Below are 11359 nucleotides of genomic sequence, written 5' to 3' on the forward strand. Positions count from 1 at the left end.
ACTGATTTGGAGCCGTGGTGGGTATAAATGATAACCCCTTATTGAGGATATCCAGCTCCTGGTGGTCAAGTGGTCTATCTGATAAATTAAAGACGGGGATTATTTCCGCACTGGTGGTCTCCCTCTGAGTCCAGTGGGCCCGTCCTTTTTGTCCCCTTCTAGTGGCAAATCTTTTTCGTTTTTGTTTTTGTTCCTTGTGGAGACTCTTTGTGGAAGTATATTCTCCGAATGTGCCTCCATTTCTAAAAAATCCCTCGGTTGAGTTAAATGGCGTCCTTCATTTTCTGACCCTGATTCACCTGAGGTGACATCTATTGTCGTCACATTGGGTTTGATGATCCGTTTTCTGAATCTTCTTGGTCGAGTACGTTGTTCTCCCGACAACCATCTGTAGACAGTGTGCTCAGAGTAGTCTTGTTGTATACGTTCCATTTTTTGCCTTTTAAACTTTATCAGCTGATTCTTATACTTTAATAGCTCCTCATTGAGTTTGAGTAGTATGTTAATTCCTTCCTGGGAGTTTAACAGGATTGCCTCCTCGTTTTCCAATAGTTGAATCTTCTTGCGAATTTCCATAAGATCTTCTTTCACATCCTGTATGGTAATCAACATTAGGTCTAGTGAGCATTTATTGAGTACTAGGGTCCAGTCCTTACACACTTTAGATTTCATTCTACCAATCGTAGGTATGTTACGGACTCGAAAGCCCCTTGGTATGTGTTTGGCCCTGTGATAATCAGATAAAAAAAGTCCATGTAGGTCCAAATCTATTTCTTTCTTTTTAAGTTTCAAAAGTTTAAAGTATACATCCCGTACAGTGGTTGTGGTAGGTAGAGTTAAACTTGTTGAATCCCATAGTATTTCATCAGCCTGTTCATTGGAGAACTGCAGAGTGTTTGCCTGAGTTGCATAGGCTCCTGAGTCTTGCAGAAAATTATCCATAATTAAAGATTGCCACTTTAAGGGAACAGAGCAAAAAAATTTTTTCAAAAAAGTACTTAAGCAAAATCAAAAGTCAAAGCCACGTCTTAATTATTCCCTCTGAAGATACCACTTTAAGAAATAGGCTCATTAACTGGCGCTGAAAAATGCTGTTATCTTCTTCCCTCTTCCATATGGAGTAAGTAAAAAGTTATCCACTTTGAAATTAAAAATCATATATTTTATTGATATGCATTAAAAATCTTACAAAAAAAAGGGGTAACCGTTTTAAAAAAATACAAAATGTACTGAGAGTGTCCCAATGTTTGCTTTAATCCTTTCTTTCCAGAGGATATATCTTCATTCCATTAGTGGGTGCATAGAGAGGGGTCCTGGGAGGATCCCATATATACAAAACAAAAGCAGAACCTCTTGCACTCCTACTCAATATGTATAACCAGGTGCCATGTCCCAAATGTATAAAAATCAAAAGAAATATTACCGGCACTCTTGGAGTAAATTCATTCAATTTATTTGTTAGTAGAACCAGTCAACGTTTCAGCTCCCGATCGGAGCTTTCATCAGGACACACAAGGCATAAGACATTGCACAAAACAAACTTAAATAAGACATCTCATCCAATAATCACTCACCAAATCAGCTGAAGTTCATCGCTCATCCTGCACGGCGTGTGCCCGGCACAACAGCGCATGTGTCAAAGCAATTCACTCTTCCGTATCACATGATGGAGGGGGGGCCATGAATCAACCCAGGAGGCGTCATAGTATCCTAGCAACCTCCGATACAATCGGCAATGGTTGCTACTATGTGTACAGCCTCCGGTAGGAGAGGATCTCCTTTCATAAATGGCGCCACCCACTACATACGCAACGGACAGTTGCTATGGCAACCGGCTCTAGCCGTGTTAGCAGGAGCGGATGAAGATAACCAGAGCTAAAAAATATATATTATGTTAAAGGGTAAGGGGAGCTTCTTATTAATTAATAGCACCTAAATACCAAGTGAATCAATTTATTATATATTTTTTAGCTCTGGTTATCTTCATCCGCTCCTGCTAACACGGCTAGAGCCGGTTGCCATAGCAACTGTCCGTTGCGTATGTAGTGGGTGGCGCCATTTATGAAAGGAGATCCTCTCCTACCGGAGGCTGTACACATAGTAGCAACCATTGCCGATTGTATCGGAGGTTGCTAGGATACTATGACGCCTCCTGGGTTGATTCATGGCCCCCCCTCCATCATGTGATACGGAAGAGTGAATTGCTTTGACACATGCGCTGTTGTGCCGGGCACACGCCGTGCAGGATGAGCGATGAACTTCAGCTGATTTGGTGAGTGATTATTGGATGAGATGTCTTATTTAAGTTTGTTTTGTGCAATGTCTTATGCCTTGTGTGTCCTGATGAAAGCTCCGATCGGGAGCTGAAACGTTGACTGGTTCTACTAACAAATAAATTGAATGAATTTACTCCAAGAGTGCCGGTAATATTTCTTTTGATTTTTATATATATATATATATATATATATACATACACATATACAGGTAGTGCCCGACTTTACGATCTAATTGGTTCCAAAGCCTAGTTCATAAAGTGAGAGTTCATAAAGTGAGAACTAATTTCCCATAGACTGCAATGTAATAAACATGGGTTCCGTTCCTGACCAACAGATTTTTCCATTGAAAACCTTAATTATGAAGTACAAATACAAGATGAAAGCATAGCAAGTACATGTTGTAAGAACATTAAAAGAAGACATACCATATTGAAATCCTCACCAGTTATCTTCCTCCTCAACCACATGTTGCACTTGTTGAATGTAGCACTGCACTTGTTTCTGGTTCGTTTAAGACCCCCCCCCCAGCCCCTCCAGGTGTCTCATTAACCCCTCCCAGCCTTTCCAGGTGTCTTAAATTAGAGGGACAAAGGCAGGGGCGGACTGAGAACCCTCAGGGCCCCCGGGCAAAATAAATCAAGGGCCCCCTTTCAGGCCCCACCCATACTCTGCAGCAAGCGCCACCCATGTCCCGCCTCCATGCACCGCCTCCAGCCACACCCTACACAATCTTTAGACACAAGGAACAAAAGTGCAATAATCCCTTTGAGGCCCCAGTAGAGACTACAAGTGAGGGCTAATGGGCCATGGAGGGGGGTCTTTCTAGCAGAGGCTATCTCAGTGTCCTTTAGAGAGTGTGTTAGAAAGAATCCCCTCCAGGCCCTATTAGAGACTACAATGGAGTCTAATATGCTTGGAAGGGGGTCTTTCTAACAGAGGCCATCTCAGTGTCCCCGCTGGAAACCTCCCTCTCTCTTCTTACCCCCTCTTCCTCCCTCTTCCTCTCTCTTCTTACCCCCCTCCCTCTCTTCTTACCCCTCCCTCTCTCTTCTTACCCCTCCCTCTCTCTTCTTACCCCTCCCTCTTTCTTCTTACCCCCCTCCTTCTCTCTTCTTACCCCTCCCTCTCTCTTCTTACCCCCACTCCTTCTCTCTTCTTACCCCCCTCCCTCTCTCTTACTACCCCCTCCCTTTCTCTTCTTACCCCCCTCCCTCTCTCTTCTTACCCCCCTCCCTCTCTCTTCTTACCCCCTCCCTTTCTCTTCTTACCCCCTACCTCTCTCTTCTTACCCCCCCTCCCTCTCTCTTCTTACCCCCCTCACTCTCTCTTCTTACCCCCTCCCTCTCTCTTCTTACCCCTCCCTCTCTCTTCTTACCCCCCTCCCTCTCTCTTCTTACCCCCCCTCCCTCTCTCTTCTTACCCCCCTCCCTCTCTCTTACTACCCCCCTCTCTTCTTACCCCCCTCCCTTTCTCTTCTTACCCCCCTCCCTCTCTCTTCTTACCCCTCCCTCTCTCTTCTTACCCCCTCTCTCTTCTTACCCCCCTCCCTCTCTCTTCTTACCCCCCCTCTCTCTTCTTACCCCCCTCTCTCTTCTTACCCCCTCTCTTCTTACCCCCTCCCTCTCTCTTCTTACCCCCTCCCTTTCTCTTCTTACCCTCCCTCCCTCTCTCTTCTTACCCCCTCCCTCTCTCTTCTTACCCCCCTCTGTTCTTACCCCCTCCCTCCCTCTCTGTTCTTACCCCCCTCCCTCTCTGTTCTTACCCCCCTCTGTTCTTACCCCTCCCTCCCTCTCTGTTCTTACCCCCTCTCTGTTCTTACCCCCCTCCCTCTCTGTTCTTACCCCCCCTCCCTCTCTGTTCTTACCCCCCTCCCTCTCTGTTCTTACCCCCCTCCCTCTCTGTTCTTAACCCCCTCCCTCTCTGTTCTTAACCCCCTTCCTCTCTGTTCTTACCCCCCTCCCTCTCTGTTCTTACCCCCCCCTCTGTTCTTACCCCCCCCCCCTCTGTTCAACACCACATGCAGTGTTATTGCTTGAAACACAGCAAATTCAGAGTTATTAATACTTGTGTGCCAGGGTCAAGTTGCACTCTGTTCCGTGCTGCCTAATGTCAATACATCTGTCGTCAGCGCATATTGCATGCATCCGACAGACAGAATAGCTTATTTCCTCCATCCCACACTGAGTGAAGTCCTCCCTATCCCCTCAGCTATTTTTAAATTCCCCACACTCTTTCCTCCTCCTTTCCCTCCCTCTCCCCCTCCCTTGCCAGCTCAGAGCATGCGCTTGTGCCTTGGCACGGCTCCCATGATGTCAGACATGGGTGCACCGAGCAGCTCCGGGGAGCTTCATCCGGTGTTGGATTAAAGTGAGTAAACCTTTGAGTATTTTAGTAGAGGGGTTTGTATAGAATACTGCCAATAGGGCATTGTTGTAATCATCATGAAAAAGGGTTGCAGAAGCCTTTTAGATGAAAATAAAAAATAAACTCTGACCGATTAAATAAATGAGCTAATTATTAGTTAAAAATTAGATGTAAAAGTGCTATTGACATTTCGATAATTATCTCCCCAATTATGCATTTTCTCTTTAGTAAATAACCTTGAAAGTGCATGTATGTACGTAGTGGGGAATCGTGATGCAGCATACCAACATAGAACCAACCCAATTACCACCCAATAAAGACAGACAACGTAGTATGGATGAAACAGGCCACAGCATTTATTATAACATAATATAGTTAACACCACCATCTAGCCACCCTGGTCCCCTCATGCCTCCATAGATATTGCAAAATCTTACTGTATTCAAGCCAGAAGCTGTAGATCTGCATTCTGTTTGCCTCAAAAAAGTGGTGGTCTGATCCAATCACAGTGCTTCCCCATAGGATTGGCTGAGACTGACAAAGAGGCAGATCAGGGGCAGAGCCAGCACAATTCAAACACAGCCCTGGCCAATCAGCATCTCCTCATATAGATGAATTGAATCAGTGAATCTCTATGAGAAAGTTCAGTGTCTGCATGCAAAGGGAGGAGATACTGAATGTTTGGAAGCATTTTAGGCAGCCATGACCCAGGAAGGATCTCTAACAGCCATCTGAGGAGTGGCCAGTGAAGATATCACTAGGCTGTAATGTAAACACTGCATTTTCTCTGAAAAGACAGTGTTTACAGCAAAAAGCCTGAAGGTAATGATTCTACTCACCAGAACAAATTCAATAAGCTGTAGTTGTTCTGGTGACTTTAGTTTCCCTATTAACAAATAAGTTAACACATAGTGTCATACAGTATAACCCAACCGTCCTTGCCAATATACTAACCATGAGCCTTTGCACCACTTCTCACCTCCCCTCTTGGTATAAATTCCTTTTCCTTCCAATGATTTCCACCAGCCGACCTTTTCCACAGCCTGTTCCACCCCGTCCAGAAGGGCGATATGAAAGAGGTCGAGCCCAACCTCAGTCAAGTGCACCCCATCCCCCAAAATAGATTGGCAGCATCCTGCTTCAAAAACGGTCTGGTGAATAGGAATCTCACCATCACCCAAAACGAAGCTAGAAACGCTCCTGTTCAGATTATGATGCCAACGCTCCATGGCACTCCGAGCACGCTGCCAGAAATTACGGGAGATAACCTTTGACCAGACCAGGCGTACATCCGAGAATAAAACAAGAATGCGTGCCATGACCCGTTTAACGGCTGACACAAAATCCCATATGGGCACCGAACCCATATCATTACCCCCCCAAATGGATGCCAAACACTCGGAACCCCCAGGAGGTGGGACGCTGAACCAGGTCGGAGAGGAGCCGCACCTACCTCATGCATCTGGTACCAAACCACCGAACCTCCGCTCAAGATGGCATAAGATCCAACCACTCGCCCCCCAGGCTGGACTGCCGCCCGCCTCCTGGCCCAAATGACATAGGAGCGTCCCATGATCCATATTCCGGGGGGAACCGGAACTGCAGAGAGAAATCAACTCCGGAGACCGGCAGGGCAAAGATAAGGAACCTTACGCCCTGACTCCCACCTTCCGATTCGCAGAACCACCTGCGCTGGCATGCCAAGCCTCTGTAGCCGCCCCTATACAGAATGAATTCCCCCTGAACTCCCTGCTAAGAATACCCAGGAATTCCCTACTCATTTTATCTACCTCAGAAGAATGATGTAGAGCTACGGCTAAGTCAACTCTGCTGGGATCTGAACCTGCAATGTCCAAGAGTTGAACAGATTCTATTGATGAATTAGCCCACTGCGCTATCACACCAACCTCAATCAACATACCCTTCCAAAAGAAAACAGTCTTCGAGCGGCGGATACTGAAGGAATTCCGGTCCGTTGCTTAAGCATCACCACCACTAAAAATCACCCCCCCCCCCCATCTGGAGACGACAGTAACTTGGAAAGGAAGCTGAGCAAAGCAAAGAAATTACTGAGGAGGACTACCCCACAGCCTCCTACGCCCCTAAAAGACATAACAAAACCTGTAGACGAGCGGATGAATCCTGGAAACCCCTGAGGGAATGCTCCCACCCGTCCCGTTCACTCCACACCTTACTGTAGCGGGCCCCAGGCGGCCGCAGAGATCGACCCACGGACCCCAGATTGTCGCAATGGAAAAAACTACCCACCTATCTGTGATTTGGGAACCCCACACCTACAAGGCCACCAGAATGGGGAAGAGCTCCAGGACAGCCAGATTCCGCAAAAGCCTCGCTGCTTGCCAGCCTACTGGCCAAGAGTCAGCACACCATCAAGAGCCCAAAATGGCCCCAAAACCTCCCGAGCCTGCTGCAGCGGTAAACAGGCGGAAGTCAGTGGTAGAGACCTCTGGGGCCTGCCAGTACATGCTACCATTATAGGAGGCCAAGAAGGAATCCCAGACAGCCCCAAGGGCAAAATCCGACTGGTGAAGAAGTCCAGCTTACCCAGGAGAGACCGCAGGCAGCGCAGCTCAATTTCACATCACCCCAAAGCCAGTGGCACCTCCTGTCGGAGGTTTTGAACCGTAATCAGGGGCAACCGACATTCCCCAGTCCCGAAATCGATATCCAGGAAACTACGGCACGTAACCGGACCCACGGTGTTGTCCTGGGCCACGGAACACTGTAACACTGAAATACTTCCCCAAGAAAACCGCAGCAGCAGAGCACAGACGTGCGACTCTGTCAGCCCCACACACAAGAAGTCACCCAGATAGTGCAAAAGGGGAGTCGACTCCCACTTCCCTCCACTCTACCCACGCCAGGAAAGTGTGAAAGCACTGCCAAAATAAAACAGCAGCCCATAGGGAGTTGAAAGTATCAAATGCAAAAAGACAGAAATAAGCGCTCTCTTCTTGGGAGTGAGCTGCAGTTCACCAACAAGGTGTTCCCTCAACCTTGTGAAAAGTGGACAAATATAACAGAAAGGTGAACAGCGCTAATAATAGGAAAGATACATACATATAATGAGATACTGGCCAACAAAGTAACTTGAAAAAAAGGAACAAAAATACAATAATGGTACAGTATGTATGAACAATATAACTAGACTAAATAGAGGTTGTAAATTCACACTCACACTTTTAAGAGCTATATCAGCTCAGTATTAGAAGCCTGGATGGAATAATCCCCGTCTGTGGATTTCTTGGTTTTCAAGACCGTTGATGGACTTATAGGTATAGATGTTCGTTATATGTAAAACAGAAATAAAATGCACCACATGGTATAGTATGTATATGTAAAATAATTTGGTAAAATGGATAATCCTACTTACATATACTAGAGCAAGGACCTGCTCTAGTTTGGAGAGCTTCAGGTGGAACAATCCCCACCTTGGGATATAGTGGACCCAGGTATAGCAGTAAGCAATGATGAGTAGGAAGGAGGACAAGAAAGATGACTGGATATATATAAAAATATATACTTTATTACAAATTAGTAAAAAGTGAAAATTACAAACTATAAAACCAGTCCTGATAAAAAGTCCAAAATTCTTCCTCACTTGACGCGTTTCGCCGAAGCTTTTTCAAAAGTGAACTGTCCATCCAGAGTCCTTACTGTCCATCTCAACCAAGGGAGGAGCGTCCTCAAGTGGCAGGAGGTAAAATATCTCTAAGAAACCCCCTATCCAATCTGCTCCCTAATATCTTGTGTCAAGCGCAAGCCGAGCAGGCTAGACCAGCGCATATCAGCAGCGCGCCGAGCCACACCTGAAACGCCCGTCTTCTGGGAAGCTTTGACAGCATTAGCTACTGCGCAGGATGCCGCAGGAAGTGGGTCCCGAGGTTGCCAAAGGGCAACGTACCACTACCAACATACGCCACAGACGTGGGGGGGGGGGGGCCCGGAGACCTGACAGTAGGTGGGGGGGGAGGAAGTTGAGCTAGCGACCAAACTGCCCTGAGCTGACTTACCAGAGTGGACTCCCCGCTAAGTGTTTTTTATTTATTTTTAAAATGTATTTATTTATTTATTTTTTGCTCCCACTGCACTAAAAACCGCCCCAGGCCTGAAAGGAACCCCCCTAACGCGGGACCCGACTGGATAAATGAAGAAGGAACACCGTACTCACCAGCCAATGCCCGGCGTACCGACCGCGGCATAACAAACATAGAAGGTCCAGGCAGATTACTCTGATTTCAACTTCCACTGTGTTCCTCAAAGGTGTTCCAGGCGCCACCTGCTGGGCATTTCTAGGAACTGCAGCCAGGTGAGAAAAGCAACGGAGTGGAGGTGAGCCCACGCTCCACACCAGGAGGCAGCTGAGGTAAGTGACCAGCAGAGAGAGGAGGGGACCCAGAGAGAGCAGAACAGAGGGCAGAGACGACCCAAAAGGGACAGAAACAGGTAAGAGCAGGGGAGGAAAAGGACGGGGGAAGGACACAGAGGAGGAGAGGGGAGGAACAGAGAGAAGGGGAGGGGGGAGAAAGAAGAGAGGGACCAGCAGAGACAGAAGGAAAATTAGGGGGATAGAGGAGGGCACTGGAAGGCAAAAGGAGGGGTACATGGGCAAGACAAGGGAAGGAAGGGTATAAACTGAAGGGGAGGACAGGGGAGAGAGACCCCACAGGAGCCATCCTCACTGGCAGAGGAGGCCCCAGACCCATGAGAGGTCCCCCCCACCCCCAACAGCAGTACTTTGGTACCCCGCGTGGCACCACCAGAGCCCCAGTCACAGCCCCGCCATTGCGCCTGCCAGGAGGTGATCGGGAAGGCCTCTGGACGGCCACACACCTCGCGGGACGCACCTCCCAATTCCTACTGCCTCCGACCCAAGCCCCAATGCCGGAGTAGTAGGCCGCACATCCTGCGCAGTAGTAGAAGGCTGCATGTCTGGAGCCACAGACACGTGGGCCTGGCGATGCTTTAAACCTCCTCAACTGGGCCTGATGTGCAGCAGGACAAACAGGAGCAGGAGGACAGGAAGCTGCTGGCCCGAATCCCAAGTGGCACTGAGGTAAGACCACACCCACCAAACTTACACACCACATAATCCCACCCACACATTCCTACACAACCAATATCACACGCTGTGGTGGAATTTCAGTGAATGTAAATTTAGTAGGCCAAGATTTTCATGTGGCATATGTGTGTTGTGTCAGTTAGTTAGCTACACGTAGCTAGGATACTGTCATCAATGTACTGAACATGTGCAGGAATGCAGGAACTGAAATTGCACTTATTTCCTTTGTCTTGGATGAGCCATGTGGTTTGACCAGATGTACAAGTCTATATTCTGCTCATTGATTGGTTAAAGGTATATGTGGGTGTGGCTATTAATGGGAGGAGTTATAGTGCTATATAAGGAATGTACACCATGTGTATTTTTGGAACAGGAGGTCATCTGAGGCCCGGACGGTATGTTAATAAAGACTTCTTACTTCCTGAAGACCTGCATCCATCTCTCTGTGTTTGGCTTCTGCTAGTTTACTCGGTAACAACGCAACTATCCCCACACTCATACATGTGCCCTTGTCAGCTTAGCTGCGCTATCTCCCCAGGGCCTTATAACAATGTTTATCCAAAATAGAGAAAGGGAAGTAACCTTCAACTTGGTGTACAGTTCTTTCCCCATGTTCTCTGATCTTTTCATTTTAATCTGCTGATAACATTATCTTTACAATGTCCAAAGGTAACCCGATAGCTTTGTTGTTGGTAAAGATTACTTTAACAACATTTCCAAATGTATGCTAGCATCTCTTCTAATTCATGGTTTCAGCTATTTCAGTCACACCTATTACCGTCAGGTATAGCAAAAATCCAGCAATGCAAACTCAATAGGCAAACACTGACATTATATTGGCTTGTGCTGCAGAACTCAAGTGAATTTCACCATTCTAACAAATCAACTCTACAAATGTTTGATAATAAAGTGCCTATCCTACTGTGTTTGTATCAACATATATAGTCCTAGCAGTCTTAATCCTGACAGTTGTCCATCAGTTCTCCTCACTACTGCCAGGCAAAGTGTTCAGTGGACAGACTGGGTTTGTCCTTGTAATTCTGGCTACCTCCAGCAAATATTTACTGTCATCAAGAGGGACACATTTAGGAGCCCCCATTCTCGTAAAACCTACTGAATTAATGTGTATTTCTCGTGTAATTCCAGCTTGCTGATTTCTATACATAAAGCAGGTCTGTCACTTTTCTCTTATTAGCATGTACAAATCCCATATCTGAGCTTCCCCATTTAAAAAAAAAAAAAATGTTTTTAAACAAGAAATATTTTTGAAGTAAGGACTACTTTTCCTTATGAATAATCTGCAGGTTGACAGACGTTTACAAAGGGTGGAAGCTTTAGTCTATATCCATGTCACGTATTCATCCGCTTATAAAAATGTGGTTAATGACATTTACTGTCCACACAGGAAAAGTTGTGCCGAGCAGCAACCAAATCCACAGAAGGGTTAATGCTGAGCAGCAATTATGCAAATGAGAACCTGGTAACTGCTTTAGTGTCAGGATCGGGACAGGGATCCAACACGCAGAGTACAAACAGGTGGTAGGTACGTATACCGGACCTTAGAATGGCCGGACTTAACGTAAGGAGTAAGTAGAGAATGGTCTAAGAACAAGCCGAGGTCGAGGGAACGAGAGGA

The sequence above is a fragment of the Pelobates fuscus genome, chromosome 1 (genome assembly GCF_036172605.1).
Source record: "Pelobates fuscus isolate aPelFus1 chromosome 1, aPelFus1.pri, whole genome shotgun sequence".
Taxonomy (NCBI): domain Eukaryota; kingdom Metazoa; phylum Chordata; class Amphibia; order Anura; family Pelobatidae; genus Pelobates; species Pelobates fuscus.